Raw genomic sequence first — 15,116 nt, 5'->3', positions numbered from 1 at the left:
TTGGAGAGGTAGGCCTTCTAATTTGATGAATCTTTTGATCTAGGAGCAATATGAGATTCTCCAAAATCATGCAAACCAAGAACTCTGAGAAATAAATAATTGAAGAAATTAACATAAAGTAGCATCAATTTTAAAGGCAAGTACTTTCCAAGTTCCTAAAGAATGATAATATATTGGGGACACTGGCTAATTGAAACAATTGGATATGAGCTACGTCTCTCGTTACACCTCAAGGTAAGATCTGGACAAATTAGATTTAAATATAAAACCCTACTCGGGGCAGCATTGTGGTACAGTGGGTAAAGCTGCTGCCTGCGATGCTGACGCCCTTTATGACACTGGTTTAGGTCCCAGCAACTCTGCTTCAGATCCAGGTCCCCGATCACAGCCTGGGAAAAGTAGCAGAAGATGGCCCAAGTGTTTGGATCCCTGCACCCATGTGGGAGACCTGGATTAAGTTGCTGGCTCCTGGCTTCAGCCTGGCTCAGCACTGACCACTGTGGCTATTTGGGGAGTAAACCAGCAGATGGAAGTCCTCTCGCTCACTCTCTCTCTTGCTCTTATAAATAAACAAACAAATCTTAAAAAAAAATACTCCTTGGGACCGGTGCCATGGCACAGTAGGTTAATCCTCTGCCTGTGGTGCTGGCATCCAATAAGGGCGCCGGTTCTAGTCCCGGTTGCTCCTCTTCCAATCCAGCTCTCTGCCGTGGCCCAGGAGGGCAGTGGATGGCCCAGGTCCTTGGGCCCCTGCACCAGTGTGGGAGACCAGGAGGAAGCTCCTGGCTGCTGGCTTCGGATCCAGCCATTGCAGCCATTTGGGGAGTGAACCAAAGGATGAAAGACCTTCCTCTCTGTCTCTCCCTCTTACTGTAATTCTACCTCTCAAGTAAATAAATAAAATCTTTAAAAAAAAAAAAACAACTCCTCAGAATCTCATTTGTGACACTGTCTGACTCTCCAGGTCCTAATTTCCGCTTCAGTGAAAAAACAGCTAATACTACCTGTCTCAGAGACCTGTTGTAAACTGGGGAGATACGAAATTTTAAATATAAAAACTTGGAATGGTACCTAAAGATGTGTCTATTACTCTTATTAAGGCATCTTTTAAAATGCTTTTGGATCTAAAAAGATAGTTTAAATGAAAATACAAATAACATATTTGATTACACAAGACTGTTGGATACCAGTGATTCCATACACAAAACAAAAGGCAAATAAAAAACTGAGGAAAGTGATTAGAAAAGGGACTGATGCTGTGGCACAGTGGATTGATGCCCTGGCCTGAAGCGCCATCATCCCATATGGGCACCGGTTTGAGACCCGGCTGCTCCACTTCTGACCCAGCTCTCTGCTGTGGCCTGGGAAAGCAGTGCAGGATGGCTGAAGTCCTTGGGCCCCTGCACCCGCGTGGAACACCTGGAAAGAACTCCTGGTTCCTGGCTTTGGATCGCCTCAGCTCCGGCCATTGAGGCCATCTGGGGAGTGAACCATCAGATGGAAGACATCTCTCTCTCTGCCTCTCCTCTCTCAGTAATTCTTTCAAATAAATAAATAAATCTTTTTTTTTTAAAAAAAAGAATAGAACAAATAATGAGTCAAACTATTAACAGCTGTACTATGTAAAGAGTTCTTACAAATCAATATACACACGTTTATATTTCAATAGAAACATGAATAAAAGAAATGAATGGATAGTCACAAAAGACAAAATAAAACATGCATAAAAACATTTGCAAATGAAAGATTTAAGGATGTGAGAAAATAAAACTGCTAAAAAAGAATGAAATGGGGCAGGAGTTATGGTACTACAGTTTAGGCTGCTCTTGGGACTTCCACATCTCATTTCAGAAAGCCTAGGCCCTCCTTCCACTTCCAATCCAGCTTCCGGCTACTGTGGCTGGGAGGCAACAAGTGACAGCTTAGCACCTGAGTCCCCGCTGCCCATGGGGGGCCCAGGCGGAACTCTTGGCTCCCGGCTTCAGCCTGGCCCAGCAGCAGATTGGAGGCATCTGGAGTAATCAAAGGACAGAAGCTCTGTCTCTGGGTTTCCCTCCCCTCTCTGTCACTCTTATGAATAAACAAATGAAAAAATGTTTTAAAAAGGTTTTTAAAAATAATAAATCCAGGCTGGCTCTGTGGCACAATGGGCAAAGCTGCTGCCTGCAGAGCCAGCATCCCATATGGGCACCGGTTCAAGTCCCGGCTGCTCTACTTCTGATCCAGCTCTCTGGTATGGCCTCGGAAAGCAGTAGAAGATGGCCCAAGTCCTTGGGCCCCTGAGCTGTGTGGGAGAACTGAAGAAGCTCCTGGCTCCTGGCTTTGGATCAGTCCAGCTCCAGCCATTGCAGCCATTTGGGGAGTAAACTAGTAGATGGAAGATTTTCTCTCTCTCTCTCCCTCCCTCCCTCCCTCCCTCCTTCCCTCCTTCTCTCTCATCTCTTTGCCTTTAAAACAAGATAAACATAAAATAATTAATTTTTAAAAATAGAAAAGAAAAAAGTTGTAAAACAGTTTATGCAAGTGTGACCCTATCAAAAATACTGTCTATATTTCTTGATTGTTTGGCAAAACGGGTGCTGTGTGTGTGAGGGAAGGGGTGTAAAGGAGAAGTAAGAAAACAGATTCAGACCAAGGGAGTATATTGAATTTCCAGAATATAAGCTTGCATCATATTTAATTGTAAACTTAAAGATTATACCCTAGCCAGATGTATGTTATTTTAAATAGCTCCTATGTCTCCCCCCTCCCCCATTCATATCATCCTCAGGTGGTCGGGGTAAGGGGCAAGACCTGTATTCGGCTCCACACACAGGATATTTCCAAGAAAACCAGGACCTAATAATCATTCTCAAAAGCTCAAAACTTCCACAGCTAAGATGCAGTCCTCAGAGGCTCCCATCTTGCTGCTTGCAAGCTTGAGCTGCCTGGTGGTAGATATATATATACACACTCAATTCCTGCAGGCTGGGGGATTAAAATAGGAATTCAAGCTCTTTCTCTTTTGTAGAAGCTGCAAAGACCCTTTTGGAATAAGGGACGCAAAAAGAAAGGCTGTTGGCTGTGAAAAACATTCCTTTTAAATCTCAATAAAAGCCAGCTCCTTCCTGTGCCTTGAGGGTTATGAAGCCTTCCCCAAAAGGCAAACTGGGCAAGCTTCATGTGCACTTAACCTGCTGGGGGGGAACTGTGTTCTGCCATTCATGACGCTGTTGCCTGTCCTACGACATTACAACGTGCACGCGGTAGTGTGTCACGTTTAAACACGGGTGTTCTCCCTCACTGTCAAAAAGAACAGTGTTTGATGTTTTCTAAAGGGCTGAGCATTAAAGTGCGAAAAAAATTCAGTAGAGTAATAAGCAAACACGGTGGACCCACAGACAGGGAAGGAGCCAACCTCGCTTGTGTACCTAGAAGGGCGCAGGGGACAAGTGCACAGCTCTCTGTGGAACACAGCCCACTGCATTTTTTCCCTTTATTTTGTTTTCCTGAACATCACAGTCAAAAGGACAACTCCTCTACATTCTTTCAAAAGTTTTCACGGGTTTCAAGTTATTTATCAGCATTTAAAATAGAAAAAGGCCTGGGACTGTTTCCCGTCTATAGCTACACTCCCCTCTGCAAAAACAACACATGCTTGGCTCTTTCACCTTATGCTTTTAAGAAGGAATTTTAATGGGGTCGGCGCTCCTGGAGGTGCACAAACTTCGGAGGGAGGTACACAACAGTAAATAATACCTTACAAAGGGTTGGAGCCCACTGCCCCTGGCCAGTGATGTTAAGTCCATAAACAAAATCTGTTTTTCTTTTTCTTTTTTTCAAAAAAATTCCTCCTTGAAAGGTGCAACAGAAGAAGATGAATCACTTCTTTCCGCCCCTGGGCCTGTCATACAAGAATGAAGGCCTTGTCAGTGACTCCAAAGGGCAGGGCCTTGACAACCAAAGACAAGGTTGTTCTGTCCAGTATCTCTCTTTTCCCTGGAAGTATTTTCCTACCAATTAATATAAGTTACGAGGCCACACTGGAAAGCTCAATGAACTGACACTCCAGAGCGTTAGCTGGGAGAGTGCATTTAGCTTGGTGGGGAACACGCTGGGTAAGACTCTCATATCCCATCCTGGAGTGTCTGGGTTTGGTTCCTGGCTCTGCCTCTTGATTCCAGCTTCCTGCTAATGCACAACCTAGGAGGTAGTGATCATGCTCAAGGAATAGGGTTCCTTCCACCCACGTGGGAGACCTGGATTGAATTCTTGGCTCTCAGCTTTGGCCCTGGCCCAGCCATCATGAGCATTTGAGGAGTGAACAAGTGGATAAGGATAGGAGCTCGGTCTCTTACCCTCTCTGTCTGCCTCTCAGATAAATAATTTTTTAAAACAAGAACATTATTTGTTTTTTTTCATGTAGAAAACCATAGTAAGCTGATACATGCAGCTTGTGAGCCTAAGAGTGGAGACACCAGAACTCCTGGTGACCACTGCCTGCGTCCCCTACCATCACACAGAGGCAGCCATTGTGAATCTCCAATTTTCTTCTTCCTCCTGCTCATGTCCCTACCCCCAGCTCTCCGCTCCTGTTTGCTTACTGTTGGACCCCAGCCCCTCAGGTCACTGGTTTGAACTGTCATTTAGTTTAGGTAGGAGGCCCTCAGCGAATTAAAAGTGATGGCTGTCCTGGGGCTGCGAGCAGGCCTGGACAACACCCAAAAGGTCTGTTTCCAGAGCACCGGGGGAAGGCTTTGTGCCTTTTCTGGATCTGTATTTTCTCCCTGTGGATCGAAGTAATAAAACCACTTCCACTGTGTTGTTCAATCTGGAAATATAAATCCCAAGAATTCTGTAACATTTGAAAACATCTAATTGAAGGCACTGACTAAATTTTGGTTGTTTCCCTTAAAAGTAAACTGTAAAGCTCTATACTCCGGGCACTACAGTGAGAAAACTAAGCTTCTTGACTCTGAAACAAATATAGAAACAAGCCGTGACTCATTTTTACCATCGTTCTATTCCAGACACTTAAAAGCATGGCCTGCATGGCGAAGATCCGCAGAAAAAATGCACTCACACATTTGCTACGGCCCTCGGAGCAGAAGATATCAATTAACTGGAGGGGTGTGAAAATACAGACAGGACAAATGGGGGGTAGGGTGGGGAGAGAGGAAGGTGGGGTGACAAACAAGAGCCAAACTGTCATAAATACATAATTCAGAATGGATGCTAAACACAAAAGTGGGAGCAGAGCCAGGCTACAGCTCAGAGACCGAATCTAGGGTTATTTTGTGCAACACATTTATTCAGTAAGTGCCAAAGGAGCTATTAGAGGAAACAATAAAGAGGCCCCCTCCCCCTGGAAATTTGAGCTCTGCTTTGGAATTTTTATGACATTTCTTTCTTAACAAACAAGAAAGTCTCCCCACCCTCTCCCAGCTTCAAAGCATCACCATGGTGGTGATCTGCGATTCATGGCCTTGGTCTGATTTATGTACTCGTACGTTTAGGGTATTGTCAAAAGTCATGGAGTTTGTTCTTAATGAAAGAACTGCAGCTCCATCAGGCAAACAAATAAACAAATCCCCCACATCCCTACCCTACAGGATGATGCCAATTATGTGATTCACCCGTGGTCACTTCCACAGCACCTTTTCATGCAACTGTGCTGTGTGTGCAGATGTAGGGTACTACCTATCACCCCAGCTAAAAACTAAAAAAAAAGCCCTGAGCACACCAGTTGGAAAGTGGTGTAGCGTGTGACGGGAGCACGCGTGGAACAGCTGAGGCTGGTTGGTTTGGGTTTGTTTCATGCAACAAGCAGGTCCCTGAAAATTCAAGATGTAATTTTTTTTACATTTTTGTAGATGGATCAATTACTGTTCGCATCAGGGACTCACTATTTAATGAAACTTGATTGTGATTCCAGTTGTAAAGAATGCTTTTGTAATTAAAATAATATCTTTCTGTTGGATCCATTTTACATATTTAGCCTTGGTTTAAAGGCGATCCTTAATGTGGGGTGTACTAGAGTATTATTACAAGTTGGTGTGCACAAGGGTACTTGAAACAGTTTGTGGAAATTGCAATGAAGAGTTTATTCTGGTGCAAAAAATTTTGAAAATCCAGGCATCCTTTTTTTTCCTAATAAGCATTTTCCAAGAACTTTTTGAGCAACGGCCCCCACTCCCTCCCTGCGTGTAGAAGTAGTTCTGTAACCCAAGTTCATTCTCTTCACAACACGAAAGGACAAAACCTGTGCTGCAGCTTTATTTAGCTGTTTGTCCCGTGGCATGGGAGGCAGCCAGGGTCGCAGACACCAGCAAATCATTAGGAAGAAACTGGAGGCAATGCGGCCTCACCAACCACGCAGCCACACTCCCAACTCCTAAAGAATTGAATCAAGAAGAGGCTGTCCTTGAAAAACAAAATCCTGTCCTGCATATCTGAGTAGTGAGCCAAAGGCGGCATTTGGAGCTGAACCCCCAGAGCCTTGCGGCGCCACACAGGGCTCTGGGGCTTCTCCCCCAGAACCTCTGAAACTTGCTGGCACACGAAGGCAAGAGTGCCCGTGCCACGGGGTGCCTTCATCCCAACCTGCTGTTTCAGAGCTGCTGCCTCTAGGCCATGTCTGCCCTCTGCTACCAGAATGCAATGGGGCAGAAGAAACAGAGCGCAGGGGAGCTGGGAGGGGGTGGGGGGAAAGGAAACCTTAAAGACAGGATCTTGGAAGCATATGTTTTAGAATCACTGCAGCCAGTTCCCTGTCAAGAAAATATTGGCCAGGTCGGTTGCTGCAATCTCATGCAGCCACAGATGGTTTATGCCTCACTGTTCTGGTCCCTGCTCCCCACCGACTGGCAAGAAACAAAGGACACGGTGCTTTGCGGTGTAGTTATTCTGCCACCTAGTGTTGGAGGTGAAAACACGTAACAGCTTTTAAAAACACATGCTGTGTGAGGGGAGCAAAACGAGAATCAGGACCTTTGCTAAATTGCATTTTTGTCTAAAACTTCAGAGTTCTGTTTACGCTGGCAGCTTGCAGAGGGCGGGGGGCGCATTGCCAACAGGTCCCTCTCGTTGCAACGGGGCCTCCAGAGAGCACTGAGCCTGCAGGTCAGGACGTGGACCAGAGAAGCAGCAGAACCTCAGAAAAGCCTTTCTGAACCACCTTCAAGAGGCCCGTGCCTTCCATGTGTACAGTGAGCAGCACGCACACAGTAAGGCAAACTAGAACGTGAGACTAGCTGGAACTGGGCAAAGTGTAGCCACTGCGGAGAGGAGAGAGGCAAAAGTCAACAGGGACGGGTTTTTAAAGCATCATCACTTATGTGACAAAAACACTGTGAGGCGGTGAAGGAGCGGTGGGCCCGTTTGCGCCCCACTCAGCAGCTCCCTGGCCGTGCTGGCAGCCCCTGCAGGATCTCTGAGCTGCTCTCTGGGGCCCTGGGGCTTCGATCCTGTTTTCCGGGCATCTGCTGCGGTGCTCTTCCTACTTCCACAGAACTGTTCTGTGTGAGGGACCTTCCAAAAGTTCACGGCGAGGGGGATTTAAAGTTAAGTTTATTTTAGTACAAAACTTATCTAAACCCATGCTTTGAGCAGCCTTCAGAAAGCTCATGGATAATGGGTGTTAGGAAAGGCAGGCATTTCAACATTTTTCGGTACTGAAGTGAACTTCTCTTGCTGGGGCTGGTGTTGTGCACAATGGGCTAAGCCGCCGTCTGTGATGCCGGCATCCCATATGAGCTCTGGCTCAAGTCCCGGCTGCTCTACTTCCAAGCCAGCTCCCTGCTAATGCATCTGGGAAAGCAGTGGAGGGGGGGCTACTGCCACCAACAGGGGAACCCAGATAAAGTTCCTGGCCTCCTCCAAGCCCTGCCCTGCCCATTGGGTCCATTTGGAGAGTGAATCAGCAGACAGAAGCTCTCTCCCCTCACCTCTGTCTCTTTGTCTCCCCTGTAATTCTGCCCTTCCAGGCCAGCTCTCTGCTGTGGCCCGGGAGTGCAGTGGAGGATGGCCCAAGTGCTTGGGCCCTGCACCCCATGGGAGACCAGGAGAAGTACCTGGCTCCTGCCATCGGATCAGCGTGGTGCGCCAGCCGCAGTGTGCCGGCCGCGCCGGCCATTGGATGGTGAACCAACAGCAAAAGGAAGACCTTTCTCTCTGTCTCTCTCTCTCACTGGCCACTCTGCCTGTCAAAAAAAAAAAAATAAAATAAAAAAAAAATAAAATAAAATAAAATGAACTTATCTTATAATTCTATTTTCATGAACTTTTTGAAGTATCTTTACATATGTATTACCTGACAAGGCATTTTTCATATTACAAAGCACTCCATGACACCAGAAAACCTATTTCCCCCCATATGTTATTCCCTCCTCTGATTTATGCTTGTCACTTACATGTGTGTAACCCTTTGTAGAAAGGGCTTCTATATTGAATTCATCCTTGAGTGCTAGTATTCATTCTCAAATATCAGGTATTAGTGTTACAAACAAGTATTAAGTAAGAAAATGTTCAAGTAGATCATGAAACATATGAAAAAAACCTGCGCAAGCTAATGAAGAATGAACATTATAGCTTTTTAAAAGATAATCAATTATTTTTATTCAAAAAGCAGACAGACCCAGAGGGATATCCCATCTGTTGGTTCCTCCCCAGATGCCCACAACAGCCGAGGCTGGGGCAGTTCAAAGCCGCAAGCTGGGAACTCAGTGTGAGTCTCGCACACGGGTGGTAGGAGCCCAGCTACTGAGCCATCACTGTAGCTTCCCAGAGTGTGCAACAGCAGGAAGCTGGATTTGGGAGTGAGTGAAGCTGTGACTTGGACCCAGGTACTCTAATATGTAAAGCAGTATCATAACCCCTCTGTCAAATGCCCACCCCAAATTATAGTTTAAATTAGGTGACTCTAAATGTCTCTCAAAATTCTGCTTCACTAACAGTGAAAAGGTTACCTTGATTAACTATTTCTACCAAAACTGGCATATTTTTGGAAGTTCTTATAGTTGCAGAAAATCTGAACTGAACCCTCCTCCTTGTGGGCAGCGTTTACACTGTGGTAACAAGCCAGGCTTCAGCACACTGGGGGATTTTCAGTTCTGTTCCCACACTAACCAGCTGTGTGCCCAGGCACGTCACGTAGTGGCTCTCGATTTCAGTTTCCAAATGGGCCAAAGAGGCAAACCAAACAGACGCTCCAAGTTCTGGGATGCGAAGCTGTTGTTCTGCTTTTGATAGTGAAATTCAAAGAAGGTTCAGGTCAGACCAGATATAACCTAATTCTTCAGAAAAGCCCTAACACTTGTACACGTTGTCAGTCTCAGGCAGCAAAAGGCAGCCCTGGGAGAGAAGGCCACAGGGTTTGCGTGGGCGTCTGTGTCCTCCATCAGAATTTCTTCGAGCTGCTCAGAAGCCAGCGTGTGCTAAAATAAACAGGCCGCAAGAAAACGCTTACCCAGCCACCTACCTGGGCTTTCAAAATTGCAAAGAAAGACTTGACTTGCATTTAGCTCTGAAAACACCCTTTGCTCTTTTTAGTAATACTTTTAACAATGCCAAGAAAAGAAATTCTATTTATCCAGATTTCCTCTCCCTAACAAATGTCAACATTACTTGGGAGTACAGTAAAAACAGCCTGGAGTTTTCATGAAGTGAACGTCAGAGCAGTCACACGCAGAGGGATCAAACTGGGGGTATGACTGCCAGTAAAGAATATACCACATGCCTACAAAAACACAGCCTCACTGTTGATTTCTGCTGCAGACTCCATGGGCACACATCAGGGTCACCTCACCGGCTCTTCTTCCCGTGTGGAGGTCGCCTAGCTTTGAACCTCCCAGATTGCCTTTCGCAGGATGCCGGTGCCTGGTGCCCTTTGCTTTCTCTGCCTGTTAATGTGTGTGCACATCCTGGCACCTTGGGGTCCTGAAGATGGAGCCTCTTCCTCACCCTCAGCGACGGGAACTTGCACCCCACTCACATCAACAGGATTTTTTTGAAGTCTTTCCAATAACGTGCTGGAGGCAGCGGAGACAGGTCTAATCAAGGTTTGCATCCATCTTTCTCCACTGGCCCAGCAGAGCCAGGATGCTAAATGGAAGGGTAAGGGTTCTCTTTTCTCCCTCAAGGCACATGTCTGTCTGGGGCCTGAGGACCTACTGTGTGTTCCCTGGGGTGAACATTTTCCTGGGGAAAGTTCAAAGCTTTCACATTTCCCCAAACCAAATACACGTGAAACTTTAAATTCCACAAAGCTTTTAAAAAGGAAGGGCCTTGCCTGTCCTTGGCTCCTGACCACTCTGAAGGCTTGTTGTATCTCTCATTCTGGCCCCCTTCCAGAGCAGCTGACAAACTGAAAATAAGCACAGTGCTGTCCCCCTGGCTCCCTCCCTCCCACACCTCTTTCCCTTACTCCCTGACAACCAGTACTCCCCACACACGGGCCCCAGAGAATCGTGTGTAGGTGAACCCCACCTCTGCCACAGTGCTTAGAGGGTAATACTGATCTTGAACAGTCCACTCGGGGATTTCAAACCTAAGTCTTCCTTGGTCTAAGTCACACTGTGGGACTGGTGCTCTCCTCACTATGTGAGAGCAGCAGTTTGCCTTTTAGGGATCTGTACCTAAGGTCACAAATCTCCCTGGAGACATGCCTACCTCGGTTGCCTCTGTGTCTCTACCCTTTTTGATAAGCAACAGGAAACGAGATACAGGGTCAATTCGGTTGCACCATTTGAACCAAATATTTGAGGCAGGCCTGTCTGTGTTTGGGAACCTCTGGTGGAAAGCCGATTTGGGAGGAGGACCTACGAAGCAACACCCACCAGCGGACCACGGCGATATGATAAAACTTGCACCCAGGCCCCTGCTGTCTATTATGAATGCATCAAGAGCCCGAGCAACCATAGCGGCAAGACTTCTTGACTCAAGATTTAGCAGCCTTTCTGGCTCCCCAAATCAGCGAGGGGAGACAGGGATGACCTCCCAAGGAGCACAACTATCTTGGAAGCAGGAAATTGATAGCCATCCCAGTTTGCTGGCCTCCACCCTGGCTGGGCCTCCTGTAGATCACAACGCAAGTAGGATTATAACTCCCAACACCAGGGCAGGCCTGACTGGCCCAGAGGCGCTGGAGCAGACAGTGAGGACACTGGCTATGGTTCTGCTTAGGTGTTTTTTTGCCTTGGTATCGAGAGACCAATCTCGGCTATTTTATGTTGGGACATTCTCTAACTCTCCCTTCCAAGGGAAAGGTCGTGAGCCTTTCACGCCATGCCCAGCGTTAGGAGATTATTTTCTTTGTGAAGTACGCCGATTAATTGCCAAGGCAACACCTGTGCATCCCCTTTTTGGCTATGGGAAGCATTCTAGGAAATACATGTACAAGACTGCCCAGAGATCACCCACCCAGTGGCTTGGAATGCAGTGTGACCAAATGCGTTTCCAGATAGCTCACGGGGCATAATGGCTACACATGGGTGGATTTGCTGGATGGATTAGACAAACCAACCGCAACCTTTCCATCCTTTGTTTCCATTCCTTCCAGTAGATTGCCCTTGTTACCAATACTGATGCCAAGACTAGCAATTGCTTGCAACAAAGAATTGTTGTTAACCCCTACCCCCTGCTTCACTCACCCTAATTATTCTCTAACAATACAATGGCTTCAAAAAGCCTCCAACTGTCCAGCAGACACTGTGGACCAGAGGAGCCCCTGAAGACAGCGGCCTCTCAACAAGACAATACTGAAGCAGCTTCTGTCTGGGTATTTGCTCCATCTTCCTGGAGACAATAGGAGAGAGAGCTCATGGGAATAAAAAGGAAGTCCTGCCCTACAGATCTTTTGTTTGTCTGCCAATGCTGTATCTGTTCCAAGTTCTTGGGCGTATCCTTTACCACTCCCAAATACAGGAAAAAGCCTCGATTTCCTAGGAAATGCAGCTTCTATGTTTTTGATGAGTTCTCCTTGTACCCCAATCAGATACCACTGAAGACTCTGGTCAAGATGTCTTTCTTTCTTCTCCCAAGATCAAGTATCTCACTATTAGCGGGGTGACGTGACCCGCTGGATTAAGTCAGTACTGAGTTCTTTCCAAGCCATTTTAGATGGCAGCGGGGAGCTCACTAACATATTAGCATGTTTTGCTTTGTTTTCAAAACAGATAATATGGGTTGACAGAGTGACTGAACAGAAAAGTGATTGACTGAAAGCAGACCATCATGACAGGAGACTTGTTTAATGAAGCTGAAATTGATACAATAATCTCGGAGGTTTCTAAACTGGAGGAATATACAGTCAACAGAAAATTAAATGAGAGGAAGCCTCTGCTGATTACAAGTCAGCGTATAATCAGATTGGGATGCACCCACGGTGATGAAATGCCAGCAGAAACACAAGTGGTTTCCCACAGGTGATGCTGCGTGTACCGTGCGTAAGGGGAACAGACCAACACAGCTTCCCCAGAACACAGAGAATTCCTTCAAGTCTAGCTGTGGCGTCCACACAGAAACGGAACGTGGGACCTGGGATGTGTATGATGTGTCCATTACTATGGAGCAACTGAAGCAGTAAAATTCAAGGCTCCGAACCGTGTCAGAGCTGAACTATTCCTCAGTGACCAAAGGCAAACTGAACGCTCCAAAGAAGGGAAAAGCTGGGGGCACCCCCTCCCCCGGTCAGCAAGTTGTAGACCTCAGAAAATAAAACATGATTCTAATCGCGGCAATTTAACAGTGATGCTACTCAGCAGTTCTTACATGCTGGAGGACTTAAGTGAAAAGATCAACTCTTAGAAATATTGAAACAGTGTGCAGAAAGTTGCCATTTTGGGCTGAAAGTTTGTGTAATATAAGGAAGCTTACAACAGGAACAAAAATGAGAATAATGCCTTACAGAAAGAAAAAGGCTTGTCCTAAAACTTGCGACAGTTAAATAAGCTTGAAGATCTGTCCCTAACTAGAAAACAGGCATGATAATATAGGCAAGTTTTTGGGACAAAAACTCATAATACCAAAAATCATAATTCCAAAACACTGTGATATCAAAAATATTTTTAAAACGAGTATCCCATGTGAATCAAGGCAATCAGGGAACTGAAAGGCAATAAATACTAATCAGGTTTAGGGTCTGGCGTTACGCTGCACCAGGTTAAGCTACCACTTGTAACACCAGCTACTCCATTTCCAACCCAGCTTTCTGCTAATGTGCCTGGGAAGGTACTTGGGTCTCTGGCATCCATGTAGGAGACTAGGATGGAGTTTCTCACTCCTGACTTCGACCTGACAGAGCCCTGACCATTAAAGCCATTTGGGGAATGAACCAAAGGGTGAAAGATTTCTCTCTCTCTCTGCCTTTCAAATAAATAAATAAAAATTTTGTAAAAAGAGTTCTTGTGTTTAAAAATCCTTTTTTTGTGTGTGTGGTATAAATAGTCCCAGCATTTGGATGTAAATTAATTTGGAAGCATGCATCTGAAACAGACACTACTTACGGGCATTAGTGTAGTAGATACTAAATGCGCTGGCCAGAGCCCCCTTCAAGGAAGGATTTGCTGCCCAGAGACAGGAATTCCATCAGCAGCCAGGCTCTGGCATCAGTAACTCCAGGGTCAGCCTCGGCCACAGAGATTCCTTGCCCAAGGTTACGCCTCCCTAGGAACAGGTCACATCTTGCAATCAAGAGGCTCTACCACCCACTGACGAGCTGGGGCAATCACTAAGTTTGCTGACCTACAGTTTACTAGTAATATGCTAATGATAATTAATTAATAGTAGTAATCATATCTTCCCCTAAGTGGTTGTCATGAGTACCAAGTGAGAAAATGGATGGAAAGTACTTAGTTAGCATGGTGCTTAGTACCCAGGGTTCAAAAAATCAGTTATAATTATTGTTTTCAACCCAGAAAATCAGCAGTTTCTAACACTTAGCAGGTACTCCAAAGAGTGTATGTTGACCAAGTAAGGCCAAATCCTGATGGCTGTGTGTGCCACCTTCCCGGGAAGAAACCGCTGAATTCCTGCTGAAGAGACAAAAAGGTGACCCAAAGGGGCTTTGTTGTGTATTTGCTCAACAAATATTTATTAAGCACTGACACGTAAGAAAAACTGGACTCTCTGCCTTCAAGGGCTGACATCCTAGAAGGGAAACAAGCCTTCACGTCTCCTAGTCCAGGCCATCTGTGCCAAGGCCAGTCTGGGCAGAGACAGAGCAGAGACCATCCAGGAGTTGAGAGGTTGGTGGTCACTTCCAGCCACTCCCTGGCTAGGCAAGGTACCTTTAGCAAAGGAGAGAACAGGGTTCACTCTGGGCAAACGGGATGGCTTGAGCCAAGCGTCAAGTAAAGAAAGCAAGGCAAAGGCAAGGAGTGGTGGTGAGCCCCGGCCGCCTGGAAGCCTGGGGTTTATGCTGGAGGGCAGCGAGAGGCGGGGGTGGAAAGGGCAGTGTGGACTAGCCTGGAAGCGCCTCGGATGCCAGGACACAGGTGGTGGAAACCAGAGAAGCCGCACAGCCAAAGGCTGGCTGGGCTGCAACAAACTGCTCCGACAGCTGTGTGCAGGGCGGACCAGGGTAGGGAGAGCTGAAGGCAGGACGGGCATGGCCAGAGTCATTCAATCCTGGTAACAGCCTGCGCTCACACAGGGAAAGTGAGGCGGTCTGTGCCCAAGGCTGCGCAATTCAGAAGGCCAGGGCCGAGGGACAGGCTGCAGGAGGCGTAAGCAGAGACACGACTGGGCTGGGGAATCACACGCTGATCTTGGGACTGGTGGGGGAAAACCACACAGCCCGGACTGCCTCGGGGGGAAGCCAGCAGAAACCACACTCGAGAAAAATCAATAAAATAAACTCTGAGAATTCAAACTGAAATGATGAAACCAAATATGCTATCATGAGTTTATGATTGACAATTTAAAAACAGCCCAGTAGATTTTTCTCACAACAAAAACAGAAAGAAAAAATAAAAAAGAAAGGGAAAGGGGAGGTTATTTGATGCTAGATTCCAACCCTGGAGAGCAGCTTCCAAGAGGGGAGAGAGTGTGATTTGGGTTTTTCATTGTCCTTGAAATGCATTTATAAGGGAAAGACAAGAAGCCATGAGAGAGGCTATCTGGGGAGAGTACCTGAGGTT

The 15,116-nt window shown here is 46.4% G+C and overlaps 1 protein-coding gene across 29 annotated transcripts in view; it reads right to left on the bottom strand.

The window, feature by feature from the left end:
- Positions 1-15,116, bottom strand: part of RAD51B (RAD51 paralog B) — a 657,779-nt gene that overhangs the window by 246,779 nt on the left and 395,884 nt on the right. The window lies entirely within an intron of this gene.

The sequence above is a fragment of the Oryctolagus cuniculus genome, chromosome 20 (assembly GCF_051225735.1).
Source record: "Oryctolagus cuniculus isolate XC-2025 breed Fujian yellow rabbit chromosome 20, ASM5122573v1, whole genome shotgun sequence".
In the NCBI taxonomy this organism is placed as follows: Eukaryota; Metazoa; Chordata; class Mammalia; order Lagomorpha; family Leporidae; genus Oryctolagus; species Oryctolagus cuniculus.
Note: the sequence above shows the minus strand (reverse complement) of the source record. Positions and strands in the feature narration are given on the sequence as shown.